Genomic DNA, 17,350 nt, shown 5'->3' on the forward strand with positions numbered 1-17,350 from the left:
GATTTGTGGCCCCTTTTTTTTGGGGGGGGGGGGTTAGGAAATTAGCAGTATCAGCATTTGGACTGAATAGAAAGATTGATGATTGTAATGACAAGAACAATGAAAAATAAAATTTACTATTGAGAAAATAGTTTTGTATCATTTATCATTTACAAAGTTTGGCAGCACTTCAGCATGGCAGTAAATATCAGCACCATCAGAATCTTGGACTAACTAAGATTTTATTTTTATGATTATCTTCATATACAATGAATGTATCTATGCATTGTCTGACCTGGGCAGTCACAGCATGATATGACCAGTGTGAGATGGGTCCGGCAGTCAGTGGTGGTCATGTTGCTTTGACAATGTAGTATCAGTAATATGGTACACAACCAGAGAGAATCACTGCATGTATGACTTTCCCTCTCAAGGATCCACTGGGTAAAGTGGGCAGGTAAGTTTCTACTATTTTTATTTAAAAGTTCACCTACTGCATCAGTATGTAGACATCCTAATTTATTGAATACATTTTTAGGGGAGGTTTTACACTCTCTACAAATATAGAAGGCAGTGTTGTGATACTTTGTGGATTACAAAAGTTTTTGAGACAAATAACTGACACAAGCAGTTACATGGTTTTGTGTCTATGAATCCCATTACTTTATGTAGCTCAGCCATGGAGAGCCCAATAGTGTACAAGCTTCGTATGAGCTTTTTTAGTTCAGTGCCTTGATAGAAATTTTAGTAAATACTATGAGATACTAATAGCATTTAAAGGAAGTATGACACTGCTTAAAAAAAAAGACTTGAACAGCTCACAAGGATTTTAATGAAATGGGCAGTGACTTTAAAAATAATATAAGACCTACTCTTCTTTGAAGCTGGAACCATTCCATCACTTCTTGACACCTTTGAGTAAAGTCTCCTGAAAATCTTGCTCAAACCAATCATAGGAGAGATTTGCTATAACATAATGTAGTTCATGCATTCCAGCCCTGTTGATAAATATGTTTACAGAACAGCAAATTATTCATAGTTGTATTTGAACCTCAGGGACTGAGGCACAGAGGTTGGTTTATATTGATTGGTTGGACAAAACAGACAGGTCTCAGATCAGCATCTGCAAACATCTGAAGAAGGACTCCACAGTTCATGTACACTATAGTTCTTGATGAATAATTTCAGCGTTGATCCCAGTAACGATGTTCCCAGGTGCAACAATACAGCTTGTGCTGTAGATGGTTAGTTAAGCATGACTATAGCTGAAAGAAATCTCCTTTTTATTCAGTACAGTTCAACTGTTGTCTCAACACACTCAACAGTGTGTGCACTTAAGATCTTGGAAAAATAATAGAATGCATAATACTGTGATGATCCAATAATACACAGTACTGTATGTCTAATAGTATTCCAGGTCTTTGTTTTATACGAAGTTCTGTCAACATGTACAGACATAAATGTATTCTCTAATCTTACATGTTCAAACCGTTACACTTTTGAACACTCAGCTTGGTTTTTAAAGAGCAGTCCCACACAGCAAGTATTGTCCATCAATAAACCCATAATGACATTCAGCAAATGCTGCAACTATGCTAAGGTATGAAAGTCCACTCGCTTTTTCATAATATAAAAAAAAATCAAGTACAGGCAGATTACTTCTCCTTTTCCTATAAGGAGAAGTAATCTGCCTATAATCAGATATCAAGTAATCAGTATATTTCCTATCCTATAAAGTGCCCTACAAACTAGAATGTATAGGCATGTAAAGCCATCTACATAATGTGAATGCCAGATTTGTTAAATCATAAGACTGGAGTGTGGTGGTGTCTTGTGAGCCCAGGCGAAAGTCAACCTTTCTCAACTCATAATTCTCTAAAGATGGTGGATCAGACACAATATGGGCAAACATTTGATGACTGTTAAGTTATAAACTGAGCTGAGGCGCATGGGAAATTAGTATTTATTTCCTATGCTCCTCAGCTCCATCTAGTGGCCATGATACTGTATTTTCTGAATGTTACATTCAACCTGAGGAAAAAAATATCATTCATTTTTGCCTCATTTTTTTTGCCTCTACTCACACAGAACAAACAATCACAGAGTTTTTTTTTATAAATATATCCCATGGAGTTCATTTTTGAACGGACAGTTATGCAAATACCTTTAGGTGACTGGACAAAAATCAAAGCTGTTAGAACAGCCCTGTATAACCCACATCCCACTTCCAACCTGCCTCAATTTTTGCTAGTGTTCTTAGTTGACAAACGCCTTCTCTCATCCTTTTTCAAATCAAGACCAAGACTCTTCTAGCACATTTTCCTATGCTGCTCACAACCACTGCAGCACCTAACAGCAGCTATCTGCATTGGTTTTTCTCTTAAATAGAGCCTTGACATACTCTACCACCAGAAGGAAGATGTGGGGCCAGTCTGCAATGTGCATAGGGCACTGGATCCTGTTTTGGCTCACCTTGGCACTTTGTGCAGAGCATGTCCATAAAGATCCTGTCAACAAGGTATGCATCCAAACCTCCAGGATGGGTCTTTTGTCTGTTCATATTTGACGAATCCTATGGTTTAAATGCTGGTTTGCGGAGCGTTGTTGCAAGAAGTACTTTGAACACATGTCCTTTACTGGGGAGCACCTGTTCAGTTATTCCTTGAATGCTTATATTAAGGAAGTCACAGGGGTCAAAAGCCCAAGTCTCTGGCAGAAAAATTCTCTGCTCCCTCCTTCAGTAAGGGTCTTTTCAGCTCTCCCAAACCTCAGTATCCAAATCCATGACAGGCTCTCAGTTTTGTCATAAGCCCTGGTCCCCCAAGCCTGCTAAATCAGGGAACAAGCCCTCTTCAATATAAAGGGGGCACATCCACTTTCACTAGACGGGGCTTCTGTCAGCCTTCTCGGCCTCCTAGGTTCGGGACATTTCTGGTGCCTGGGTCCAGAGTGCAGTAACCAAGGTTTACAAGTTGGAGTTTTGCTCCGTTTCTCAATTACTGTTGCCAAACGTACAGAGATCATCCCAAAGATGGAGAGATCTTCTTGCTGCCTTAGGTCAGCTCCTTTCCCAGGGATTCATAGTCCCAGTACTGGAAGCAGAAAAGTTTTATCTGTTTTATGTCAATTTGTTCACTTTTCCAAAAGCAAATTTGGGGGGGGGGGAGGCTGTGCAATAATCATTATTAAGAATGTTAATGGGTTCCTGCAAGTCTATAAATCCCATATGGAATCTATCAACTCTGTGATCACCCTCCTTCACCTAGGAAACTTTCTGGGATCAGTAGACATCAAGGATGCTTATTTGCACATAACCACTTTTCCTGACCTTCAATGCTACCTGCATTTTTCTGTGGACACTACCAGTGTGCTGCCCTTCCATTCAGACTAGAGGTCACCATCTAAAATTGGTAGAGAAAAAATTTCAGCACAAGGGGCGAAGGGAGTTTTTCTCAGTTAGAGCGGTTAGGGTCTGGAACTCGCTGCCACATGCAGTGATTTCAGCCAAGAGTGTGGAATTGTTCAAGAAGCTTTTGGATGATTTCCCTAGAGACCGTAATATACAGGGGTACAGGTACTCTTAAGAATGAGATCACACAAGGACCTATACATATGCACACCTCAGCAGAACCATATACATGCACACAATAGGTTGGACTCTATGGTCTTTATTCAACCTCAAATACTATGTAACTATGTAACTGCTCCTCGGGCCTTGAACAAGGTACTGGCCCTGTTTTGGCTCTGCATTAGTCTCAGGGGATCCCCAAAGTGGAGTTCTTTGACAACGTACTCTTCAGAGAACAGTCAGTCAAACTTTTATGAGATGATACAAACCCTGCAGAGCTTCAGATTAGTCCCAAATCTCCATAATTCAATGCTGGAAACCTTCCATAGCTTGGAGTACTTGGACCTGGTCTTGGACGTTGCCCTGTCCGTGGTCTTCCTTTCTCTGGAAAAGATCCTATCTCTCTGCTCTCATGCTCAGACCTTGTGGTCTAAGAGTCACCTGATCATTAACTTTTGCATGATGGTGCTGGAATTGATGATAATCTCCTTCAAAGCAGTGCCTTATGCACAGTTTAACTCCAAGTTGTTGTAGCTCGGCATTCTGGCTGCGTGGGACAAATAGGTTTAGTTCCTGGAACTCCCTATTTGCTTGTCCAAGAAGACCAAGCTTGCACTAGCATGGTGGATCTCTAACCCAGCAGTGGAACTGGGGAAATCTTCCTCCTGATGGTCTGGAATGTGCTCACAATAAATGCCAGATCAGGCTGGAGGAGTCCTGGGGGACTTCTCAGTTCAAGGTGGAAAAATCCCACCTCCGATCAACAGCCTAGAGCTCAGAGTTGTGCCCTCAATGCTGGATTCCTAGTTACAGTGCCACCTAACCAGGATTCAGTTGGACAATGCCATGGCCATAGATTACATCAACCATGCGGTAGGCACCATAAGTCATGCAGATCATAGAGCAGAAAAAAAGCAGACCCGATTCTGGCTTTGGCAGAACTTCACGCCCCAGCCCTGTTTGCCATGCCAGGAGTGGAAAATTTGGCAGTCAGACTTCCTCTCTTGACAACACTTGGACTCACCCCCTAAGGTGGAGAAAAACGCAAATAGTACGGACAGCGCTCTCGGATTAAACCTGGGGAGGTGGATTGTATGGCCCTAGATAGTATGCAGCCCTGAGAACCAGGAGGAGTACCTGTGGATATGAAAACCAAAACGAAAAACAAGAGGGTGCAAGACTAGGTCGGCTGGCTGACTGGACTGAATATATCAAAGAAGGTGACAGGAAAAATATGTATATATATTGTAACAAGGACACTCCACTGTAGACCGGAGGTGCAAGTAAAATGCAGTTTATTTGCTTTCAAAACGGTAGATAACACGAAATCCAACATAAATAGCTTGCTGTAGCATATAACAGATAAGGGCTCACCAATCCTCGAGTTGTCCCGTACACTCAAGGTGTCCCAGTCTTTTCAGGAACCAGACAGTGGCCCTAAAGATTGAGGCCGGAGCAGCAGTGCTGCAAGAGAGACTTATGAAAAGACTGGGACACCTTGAGTGTACGGGACAACTCGAGGATTGGTGAGCCCTTATCTGTTATATGCTACAGCAAGCTATTTATGTTGGATTTCGTGTTATCTACCGTTTTGAAAGCAAATAAACTGCATTTTACTTGCACCTCCGGTCTACAGTGGAGTGTCCTTGTTACAATATATATACATATTTTTCCTGTCACCTTCTTTGATATATTCAGTCCAGTCAGCCAGCCGACCTAGTCTTGTGCCCTCTTGTTTTTCGTTTTGGTTCCCCTAAGGTGGAGGACACCAAATGGGAACCTCCTGGTGTCCAGGTTCAACAAGAAACTGGACAAGTTTGTCACCAGGACCAGGAATCTCAGGCCCACACAGTGGACTCCTTGGAGACGTTGTGGAATCAGTTCAGGTGATTCTTAAGATCCTCATTGCTATTCTTTCAGGCTATACATGGGCAATTCCAGATTGTACACACTTACTTTCCTGAGGACTGGTATTTCACACTGCTTCTTGGTTGCTGGCTTTAATGGCCTGGCTGTTGAAGCCCAGGTCCTGAAGGATGGAGTCCTTTCAGATACTGTAACGTCTATGTTTGTGAAAGTTAGGTTGTCAACCTCCCACAAGGTCTACCCATTGCACCAGGAAAGCTTATTATGCTTGGTGCAAAGCAAGGAAGTTTCATCCCAGGAAGTACTCTGTGGGACGTATCTTATCTTAACTCAAGTCTGGCCTAGACACTCATGCTGACCCCCCACTATATGCACACTGGTGTCCCATGGATACATCAATGTGAGCCCTCCTAACTGCCATCAATAATTTCAGGCATGATTCTCAATTGGTAGCATTGAGATGTAAAGAGCCTTTTCTAGTTATCAACAAGGAATATATGTGTTGATTTACTAAAGGAGTTGAGGCTGTTCACTTTGCATAGTGTATGTTCACGTATTTATCTCCCACCCCACACCTGTTTATGGCATCCATAAACAGGTGTGGGGTGGGAGATAGGTAATTCAATATATATACTGGGGACTCCAAATAATTCTGGGCTTGGAGAGTCACGTTGTTTTGGTGGGATCATTAGTAAATACACACACAATCATGTACAAGGGAAAATTAAAAAAAACATGATTTTGGCTTATGTATGATTGAATAATTGAGGGGAATATATATTCATCTTTACCAATAACCAAAGGGTACATTCACCTTGCTAGGATAGCATTCTCTGTAACTTTAGTAGATTAAACTCAAAGTAAAACAACAGGACTGCATTTGTGACCCATTGTGCATTAATATCTGTAGTTACTATTACTGAAATGGTGATGTGCTCTGTATTATATGAATTAAACCACTTTTCTCATACACTGTTTTCCACAATACCTATTGTTGATTTCAGAAAGGGTTTACTTTGCTATTTCTGTTACATATCCACTTGCTGTCATAAAACATCTGACAGTGAGCAGATGCCTGGTGGCAAAAGTGCAGTTGAGAAATACTGAAGCAGGTAAAACATATTTCTCTCGTTTTGCGGTGATATTGGTTTTGGTTTGCTTAAGTACTATATAACCCAATAGCAGGTAAATTGTTGTGTTTGTGTTAGGAGCTGAAATGTAACTGTGTTTTTCACTTGATAAATAATAGTTTTTTCAAGCTGATTATGGCTCATGTTTTAAATATTTCTTTTATGTTGCCATCACTTTAGCTTAAAAAAAATATGCTAAAACATAATGTCATGTTTGAATTTAAGAACAACTGGAACTTTAGAGCAATCTGTGCTTTTTTTCATAAGCTACTTCAAGAATTTGTTTCTCACAATGATTTCCATGGAGACAGAATATTGCATATTGATGAAAAAAGACCCTGATGTTACAGTAGAAAAGGAATTCTGAAATATAGGATTTAAATCACCACCTATGTTGCTATACCAATGAGCTCTTCCTGTATCTATCATTACTGGGTTTTTCTTTTTCTAGTCCCTATCATTATAGTGATTTAAATCACATCTGGAAGTACATTTTCTTTGATTAGGAAAGTATCACAGCTTCCCACAGCAATGGAAAAGCAGTACATAAGAAAAAGAAATGATCATATTATAGATATTAATTAAATATCACGGTACTTCCATTACAGCTCCCCAGACTTTCACTATATGATAATTGTTTTGTCTCACATTCAAAAATTAGAATATCACTTGGGTGCAATATTGTGAAAATAGCATTTTCTAACCTGGGTGTTTAACAGTACATTGTAGAACTTTTCTTTATAGGACCTTGTTAAAATTATGTTTGTTTTTGAGGTCTAAACTGCTAGCATTCAAACACAAGTGCACCTTCAGTGCACTTATCCATTTTGTCCCTTCACATTTATGTAACATAACATACTAAGCTAAAATGCATCTCCTCAGGGAAATTCACTGTATGGCTTGCCTGGAACCTAAGAGTAAAGCTGGCCAGACACCTACAGATTTTCGAACGGAAATTTTCATTGCTGCCATGAACCCTCTTTTGATTCTTGCTTAAATAGCCCATCAAGCACAGGTCAATGTCGATTTCGATAATCATTTGTTAGCAATACTAACTCACTGAATATTGTCGATCGACAGAACATATTTTTGTTTGCGCATGTGCAGTGTTCTTGCTGCGATTCTTTTCATGCAAAAATGCCATTAATCCATCGATTTTTCGCACGATTCGAAAAAAGTTTTCCAGCCTGACTAATTGATGAAATTCGGCCTGGAGTACAGTAATTAAAATCTCTGGTGTCCCATCAACTGATGGATTATCATTCAAAAGACCATTCATGGAAGATTTCCGAACGTAAATCGATAGGTGTATGGGCACCTTAACTCTTCCAAATCTTCTTGCTCCTGCACCTAATTTTCAGTGCATTCTTGGCCTGTGCTCTATTCACTTAATCAGAAAGCCTATAAATCCAATCATACAGGATTTCCACTTACATGAATGGAGTGAAGGATGCTCATGTTTCATGAATAACTGAAAAGCTGCATATTCAATTTGTTATATTGCAAAAAAAGAGTAGGGGAAGCGTATTAAGAAAAATAAATACACTAAAAGTGTCAGTGTGCAGTGCCAGGCTGCGTTAGCAGTGTCAGGCTGCGGTAAGCAGTGTCAGGCTGCGGTAAACAAAGCAAGTAGGGTCCTGTCCTGTATTAAGAGGGGAATGTTTTGCATGGACAAGTCTATAATTGTGCTACTTCATAGATCACTGGTTCGGCCTCATCTGGAGTATGCGGTCCAGTTTTGGGCACCAGTGAACAGAAAGGATGTCCTTGAGCTGGAAAGAGTCCAGAGGAGGGCGACCAAACTCATTAGTGGTATGGAGGACCAGAGCTATGAGAACAGGCTACTAAATTTAAACATGTTCTCATTGAAAGTAAAGAGATTAAGGGGGGACATGATTTTCATGTACAAAATGTTTACCGGGGATAGCAACATTAGCAGCAAACTCTTTACAATTAACTCCATGACAAGGACGAGAGGCCACCACCTAAAATTGGTGGAGAAAAAATTTCAGCACAAGGGTCAAAGGGGTTTCTTCTAAGTTAGATCAGTCAGGGTCTGGAACTCGCTGCCACATGCTGTGATTTCAGCTGAGAGTGTGAAATCATTCAAGAGGCGATTGGATGATTTCCTCAGGGATCGTAATATAAAGGGGTACAAGTACTTTTAAGAATGGGAACACACAGGGACCTATACATACGCACACATCTGTAGGACCATACACAAACACGCAACAGGTTGGACTTGATGGACATTTGTCATGATTCAACCTCAAATACTATGTAACTACGGTATGTAAAAGTGTAGAAGCGAGAATACAGAGATTACAGATCTCAGATTAAGGTAACTTGAATGACATTTCTTTATAGCATTAGTAACTCTTGAGGTGCTTTCATTGGTTTCATTTCATCTTTAAATTGATATTTAACAAACCATTTTAAACAACATTATATACTGCCAAAGCTTTAGGTCACCCATAGGTCACAAACTAACTACCCTTAGAAAAAGGGGTCAGTTGAAGGGTCAATGAACAGAAACATTTCTTCACAATAGAATTTTCTTAGATTACAAAATATTTCAATCAAATGAGATTGGAAAAGACCTAAGAAAAAAGGCTTTGAGCTAGCAGTTGCAGAAGGATTTCTAAGACTTGGGCTCTATACATCAGGAGTGGAGATTCTATGAAAATCAGTACAAGGGTGCATACAGTTATCAAGCAGATGACAAAGCATCTCAGAATGATAGGTAAAACTTGGCGGGTACCTGGTATTGTTGATAATATGAATGCTCAAAGGTTTATTAAAAGAAAAAAAAAGCACAGAGTAAGAATGGTGTTCGTTAGAGTTACCACAGAGGAAAACAAAAAAAATGTTAAAGCAAATTAAACAGGCCCTGCCATCTTCACTAAATAACCCAATAAATTAATATTATATAGGAAATCAAAAGATTTATTAACCATGCAATTCCATCCATCTTTCAATTTAAAAATGATACTGGAGCTTGACTGCCAATTTGGGAATATGACAGCTCATTTATGTAGCACAATGACAGGTCCATACCTGAATGAGGAAAGCAATCACTATTTATTCAAAAAAAAAAACAAGGGCAGATACTAAATTTTAATAAATAATCACATAATATATTGAACAAGCAAACAGAAATCATTGTGAGCAGCCCAGCCTTTTCAGTAGTCAACGATGCGTTTGAGGTTACATTTACCACTAAAGTGAGGCACGTCAGCTTTACCAAATGGCCATATTATTTTGAATTAAAAATGTACTTGGCTTGTCATGAATAAAAATCTGAGGCTCGCAAGATCCCTCACATGACCTAAAGCATAGGTACTGTAGAGCACAAAGTCTTTGGCTACGAGGAGCATTGTGGTTTATGTCATTTTAGAGTCCATTGTTTTTTATCAAGGCAGACCCTATCTGAATGCTGAGTTCATAACCCATCGCACTCCTAACCAGAAAGGATCCAAGGAATGGATAATGGGTGCTGCAGTCACTTATTACCTATCTGGCACAAAAGTATGCAGCACTTCTCAGCAGTAAGCAAAGTAACAAAAAAAATTAACACAACTTTAGTTTCTCATTAAAAGACCACTATTGGAACAAATATTCTGTTTTCTGATATACAGTATGTATGCAACTAATGACATTATTCAGTGTAGCATTCCTTTTTATCATGTGTCTGTATATTTTATATTTTTCTCAACATTTAGATGAAGACCAAGCCTTCTAAAAAAGTAAAAGTGACAGAGGTTTGGACAAACTATAATAGAAACATACAGTGGTTAGAGCGCACTCCTGTAGGACAAACACAGGTGGGAAATGGATCTGCTGGGGGAAGGTGTGCAAAAAACTCCTCAATACAGGGGGAGGAACCCTGTATAACACGATTCAAGACCAACAAAAAACACGTTTTTGAGGAGCACGACTACCTATGATAAGAATAATGGCCCAATGTGCTGAACTTGGAAAAATGCATAACAGTGTGCAATACAGACAACCAAAACTGATTAGTCATATAAAAGGGGACAAATTGATGACTTACAGTTGGGATGTGAGCCTATATGCCCTGGTGTCTCTCACAGAATGTTCTCCACGGTCTGTTTAATGCGATGTCCACAGCTAGCAGGTGGGAAGAGAGTAGGTGTCTGCCCGGACCGGAGTGGGAAAACGAGGTGTCAGCCGATGTCACAAACTCAGCTGGCCAGGCTGAGCCGCGGCGGCTGAGACGGGGAAGCAGTGAGCCGCGATCGGCTCCGTAGCCCCGGACTCTATGCGTGTGGTTACAGTACTAGATGTGGCTGTCAGCGGGCTGTCAGCGGAGTGCACAAAGATGGACCAGTGCGTGGGACAGTGAGGGATCTGTACGGGGGGATGGATCTTGCTGCCTGCAGGATACGGCTACGCGTTTCGAGGAGATCTCCTCTTTGTCAAGCCACAGAAAGTTACGAACCGTGGGAAGCCAGTTCTCCACTTTAAAACTGACAGGGGGAGGAGTAAACGATCGGTCCATCATGTTATTGGCTATTGCTATAACAGGGGGAGGGGCTTGAGTTTCGAGTTAATTTGAGCAGAATGGACTCTCGTCACAGGTCACTATCAGCCTACTAAGATATGTATCCTCGTCATTTTCCCAGCAAGACTTGTTCAGAGGAAAGATGTAGGCCACACTACCCTGGCATACATCTTTCCTCTGAACAAGACTTGCTTGCGGCTCAGCCTGGCCAGCTGAGTTTGTGACATCGGCTGACACCTCGTTTTCCCACTCCGGTCCGGGCAGACACCTACTCTCTTCCCACCTGCTAGCTGTGGACATCGCATTAAACAGACCGTGGAGAACATTCTGTGAGAGACACCAGGGCATATAGGCTCACATCCCAACTGTAAGTCATCAATTTGTCCCCTTTTATATGACTAATCAGTTTTGGTTGTCTGTATTGCACACTGTTATGCATTTTTCCAAGTTCAGCACATTGGGCCATTATTCTTATCATAGGTAGTCGCGCTCATTAAAAACGTGTTTTTTGTTGGACAAACTATAACATTGCCAGAGATGATTTAGCTTTTTAAAATAAATCTGTTGCTGCAGCTGCAGCTGCATATTAACCAGGGGCGGACTGGGCCGGGGGGCAGGATGGCAATTGCCCCCCGGGCCTCTCTGATGCCTTTAAAAACGGCCGCCACCTTAATCACTTGTTTAATTTCTCCCCTCTAGGCTGCTGTATCAGCCGAGGAGGATCTCCTTGGCTGGTTTTGACAGTGCACTTGTCAGTAATCATGCTCCTCGGCACTCGGCAGCCACAGCAGCTTTCTCTGTCCAGTGGCCAGGGCTACCGAGTGCCGACGGGACGTTACAGGCAGTGCTCTGCTCTTGCACCTGACGGGCCACATCAAATCAGCAGAAGGGGGGAGGGGCCTGACAGCAGCACGAGCTGCCTGAAGTCAAGGAGTATGGTCCCACCCACGTTTTAATGCTGCTGGATGAACTTCACTTTTGAGTAAAATTTTTAAAATTGTTATGTCTATATACACAATTTGTATGTCATGCTACCTGAATGAGAGGATACATTATCACTTGATTTAGAGGAGTCGGCTCTGGCTGAAAGGGGCATCTGGGCTTGGGGCATCCCTCACATATATAAACTATCAGCACTGTAAGACCTGCCATTTGGGTCATAAATTGAGGTTAGCCTCCCCCCACAGTCGGGTGTGTGTCTGCAAGAAGGTAGAGGAGGACTTCATAAATACCGCACTGGTTTAACTGTTTAAGCACTTGCTCTTGTTTTGGACACTGGACCATTTCTCACTTTACTGAGCATGTTTAAGTAATTGTTTGTCCTGTTTTCTGATACAATTTGGATGGTGGATATTGAATTACAGCATGTTACTGACACAGAGGGAGTGATATTAACCCCTTTAGGCTTCGTTCACATCATCAGCAGTGCGTTCCGGTTCCAGACCGGAATGCACTGCACGCATTGCTGGGCCAGGAGGGGGCGTGGCGGGCCATTGAAGTGAATGGCGCCCTAGCCACGCCCTGTGGCCGCAATGCGATCGACTGCACGGCAACCGCAATGCACATTGTGCACGGAACGCACTGCAGGGACAATGTGCCTTGCGGTTGTCGGAGCAAAAAAGGGAGCCGGCTGCAATGCGGACCGGAACGCACTGCTGATGGTGTGAATGAAGTCTTAGTGTGTTGCTATATATGCACATTATTTTGAATTGATTTCATACTTGATGCTTTATATGTGATACGTTTTTCTAATTACTTTTGATTTCATACGTGTTTTTGTTATATTATACCTAAGTGGGTATTAGATTTATTTAGGGAGTTTAAGTAAACGCATGACTATGTAGCTCAGCACATTATGGCTATATTCAACGTCCCGCCCACTTGCCATGGTAACCAGTTGATTGGCAGGCTCTTCCCCTCCTTCCCTACAGGGATCCAGGCTCCTCTGCATTGAAGGAGGACAGGTGCCTGTCAATCAGCTCATCACTATGACTAGGGGGGCAGTACCATCCACTGGGCATACATATCAGAATGCCTTCAGCCGCAGGAAGGACCGGAGACTTCCAGCACATTTGGCTCCACCCCCTGCAGTGCCAACAGCCCATGGTATCAGGAGCAGGAGTCCTACCTAGAGGTAAGCTGCAAGGGGTAAGAGCTTAGCAGAGTGTAGGGGGAGGTGGGATAGCAAAGTAAGATGAAGTAGTGTAGGAAAAGGGATGCGGGGGGTGCAGAGATGTACAGTGTAGGAAAAAGGATGCAGAAGGTGCTGAGCAGTGTAGAAGGGATGCAGGGGGTGCAGATGTGAACAGTGTAGGAAGATGGATGCATAGGTGGGCAGTGTAGGAAGAGGGAATCAGGGGGTGTAGAGGTGAGCAGTTTGGAAAGAGGGATGCAGGGGGTGCAGGAAAGTATATGTGGGTGGGGCTTGTATTGCCCGGGCCCCATGTTTTGTCAGTCCGCCGCTGCCTCCGCCCATCTCAGCTGCCACTAGCAGCAGAGGGAGACCGCAGAACTGCAATTGACCAGCTACGGGGGACCTAAAGTGAGGTCCCGCACCATCACCAGCAGAAGAAGAGGTCAGACTCAGAGCACCTGAATCAGGAAATCAGATAAGAGTGGGTAAGAGTGCCTAAGTACTGGACATGCAGTGGATTTAGGCCAGAACCATGTAGGGAGCCTAGCAGGAGGAGAGTGTCATTCCCAAGCCAGTCACCCCTTTCATGGACTTCCTAGTGAGTCCTCACATCACCCGACCATTCACACTACCGTTACATGGATGTCAGGTCAGTGTCAGGTAGGGGCAGAGGGAGAGGCAGAGTGGGAGGGGGGCCAAGTCACTGCACCATTGGCCTCTGGGTTGTACTAGCCCCTGATATTAACCAACTAAGAATTTATCCTGTGCTGTGCCCCAGGGTCACAGCATGAAGCACACTTAGACTGCCTGTTCCTGCCTCTGCGCAGCAGTCCAGCCCCTGTTGCCTTGTGTCCACAGCTCATTCATATGAAAATCACACGACAGTACATTCAAATAGAAATCATGAGGTGGCTAATTTATATGCAAATCCTTCCCCCACTCCAAGGCAATTTGGCCCAATGCTCAGTCTAAGCGTGTGTGTGGCTGGTGCTGGGACTGTACCTTATTATAGAGTGAATCCAGGTCAAGGTCTAGAACTGGAGCCGCACTGAGAAGAGGAAGCAGTAAAAAGGTTGGTGAGAAGAGAACTGAGATGGTGCTCACCCTCGCTGCGCACCCACACTATACACACTGTGTAGCCACACAGACACCCTGGCACAGGAAGCAAAGTGGGGCTAGCCATTTTAAGATAAAAGTGGGGGGTCCATTATTCCACTTTATTAGATAATTTTTTGGGGAAATGTTCTGCTACTGACCACTAGTAAGGGGCACAACATTGCTGGCTGCTGCTCTCTATACACAGTGCAAAGAATAATAAAAATAAACATACATGCTAAAACAGATATAAATTCCAGACCAACTAGGATATACTTCAGTGTCAGCTTCCTGTATGATATATTTGTAGTTGTACCCCAGCATAGCACCTCCCTGGACCCCTTAAACATGCTCAATAAAATGTCTAGACTTCCCTTCCAACTACGTGAATGCATTATGGACCCAAATGGTAGATATATAATCCTTATTTGTGAACTCAATGCCCAAGTCTTTACTATTGTAAATATATACGCTCCTAACATCGGACAGATTACATTTCTGAAACGTTTACTTAAACTTATCGAGATTCATAAAATTGGTACCCTTTTAATAGGGGGAGACTTTAATGCGGTACATGATAATGTCATGGACTCATCCACTAGAGGTAGAACCTCACATACCACTGTCGGTGATTAACAAAAAAAAAAAATGTCTAGACTTCCTTATCTTTATAACAATATCCTGAATCTCTTATATCATCATAATTTGTATTCTTTGGCCATTCATAAATGTACGGTGAGTCCAGCCTTCTACGCCTTATGCCAAAGCTTCTTCAGGAAGATAAGAGGTAGGCTAAAATATGCTACATGATAAACTAAACATCATAGCTCATACACATTTACAATATAACACACACACACAAAACAATATAAACAACATAGGTACCATTTTCTGAAAATCTGATGGTGAGTACATCCACGAAACAGAGTGGAGGTGAGGGGGGGTGAGTTTGTCTCTCATCAACCAGAAGACACAGGGAATAGGGAGCGTCTAAAGATGAAAAGACAAGAGGAACTTGGTGGCCTTCTCTGAATGCCTATATATACCGTAATCAAAATATAAAACATAACTATACTATATATCTATATATATTGATATATATATATAGATGGAGAGAGAGAATAAACTGCGTTTTACTTGACTTACCTGGACAACAGTGGAGTGTCCTTGTTACAATATATATACATCTACATATATAGGGATCATAGAACAGTAGGAGTTTCACCAGAAAAAAAATGCTTTTTAGTTCTAAATCCTCATGGACAAAACTTCCATAAATCTGTTTCATTTAAACCTTTACACTGTGCTGTGTGGGAACATTTCATTATCAGTTGTTAACTAGATGCACAAAACTGTCGTAACAAATAGTTAAAGATCTCAAAACATTGTATAGTAATGCACTGTCTCCCAGTCTGTCGCTTCAGTCGGTCCCTTATCTCCACATTGGCATTTTTTCAAGGCAGTAGAAGCTGCCCATAGAATCCTATGTATAATCCAGCTCCAAAGAAACAGCTGAAAAGGAAAGATTTTTTTTAATTATTATTATTTTTAGATATGCTGCATGAATGGAAACACATAACAAAGACATAGTGGGGTTTCTCCAATTTGACTGCAAAACAAAAAATACACTTAAAAGAATTAAAAGTATCTGATCCCTTTCAAAATAAACTATATCTTTGGTTGTGGCACTGTTTCATCAACTGTTAAAAAGAACCTAGCCGCTTCAAATCCCACATGTGAAAAATTATGCTATAGAGTGACGTGACATCCAAAGTATCCGATATATAATACTTGCATGAAATGGAGGACTGTATTTCAGTGGTGTCTTTTAAACAGACAGGAGTTGAAGTTACCTATTTCTATAGGCACACACCTATATGGGGAGATACATTTGAAAATAGAAATAGGCAGTCTGAAGGGGTTTTTCTTTGTGTATAATGGATAATATCCAGGATGTTTTATTAGTAATAAAATCATATTCAGCTTTATTTCAAATAACGGAGGTTCTCCCTCCTTGAATTCAAATGTTTAGCTCAGAAATATATCTGTCTGTAGGATCTGACTTCAGGATTTTATATGTCTTTCTCATCTCCTAGCAATCTATGTAATTCACTATTATAGTCATCCTTATTAAGTAAATGATTCTGCAACCTTTATCAGCAGAGTGTATCATTAAATTGTTATTATCAGATAGAGACTTCATTGCTTGCTCATATTGTCTGCTTAGATTATCTCTCCTAATAAATCCAACTAGTATCCGACTTTCTGATGTCCTATATGATCAACTCCTGAAACGCACTCAAACTAATGCCAATTTCAGATGTGAGGAAAAATACTGATTTCATTTTTAATTGTGTAAGCTTATCTCTCAGGGTGCCAGATTTGATTGGGTTTATTTTACCAACACAGTTTCCTAACATATTGTTTGAGCTAAGTAAATGTGTAAAAATGTCCTGCTTAATAACTTACTCTGCATCTGTCAGTATACCTGTGGTGGTTGTTACCTGCTCTGCTTTTTGTTTGAGGTGGTAACCTCCTCTCCTTCCCCTCTTCTGCTTCTACTTTGTTTGTATCCTCCTTTATAAAAACACAAGTGATCTAATGAGTATCATTTGTGTTATTCTCTATAGAGATTCATTTTTTCTTAAATCTCTTAAAGTGAGAACCCTATTAGGAGTATATTTTCCTCCTGAATAATGTCTGGGTGATCTGAGTTTGGGACATTTGGCGTAAGAGGGTCTGCATTATTTAGCATTTTTTGGTTGAGTAGCTAGGGAAATTGTTGGTTCCTTAACCTAACTGTTTAATTAAGTTATTTTGTCTTGGGTTATATTTTCTCTAATTTGACCTGACATTTACTTTTTTTATTTGATTATATGTGGGCCTGTCTTTTTTTGTGTTGTGGCCCTGTGAAATTATGGTGGGGATTGCACCCTATGAAGCTTTTTCTAAATTATTTCATTTTTGGTCTTATTGAGTGTATGTTGAATACTGCTTTCCAAAATATGTTCCTCTTTATTTCTATGAGGTTCTAATTTCTGTATTAAGGTTTT

The sequence above is a fragment of the Nanorana parkeri genome, unplaced genomic scaffold (genome assembly GCF_000935625.1).
Source record: "Nanorana parkeri isolate BGI_ZX_2015 unplaced genomic scaffold, ASM93562v1 scaffold90, whole genome shotgun sequence".
Lineage (NCBI taxonomy): Eukaryota > Metazoa > Chordata > Amphibia > Anura > Dicroglossidae > Nanorana > Nanorana parkeri.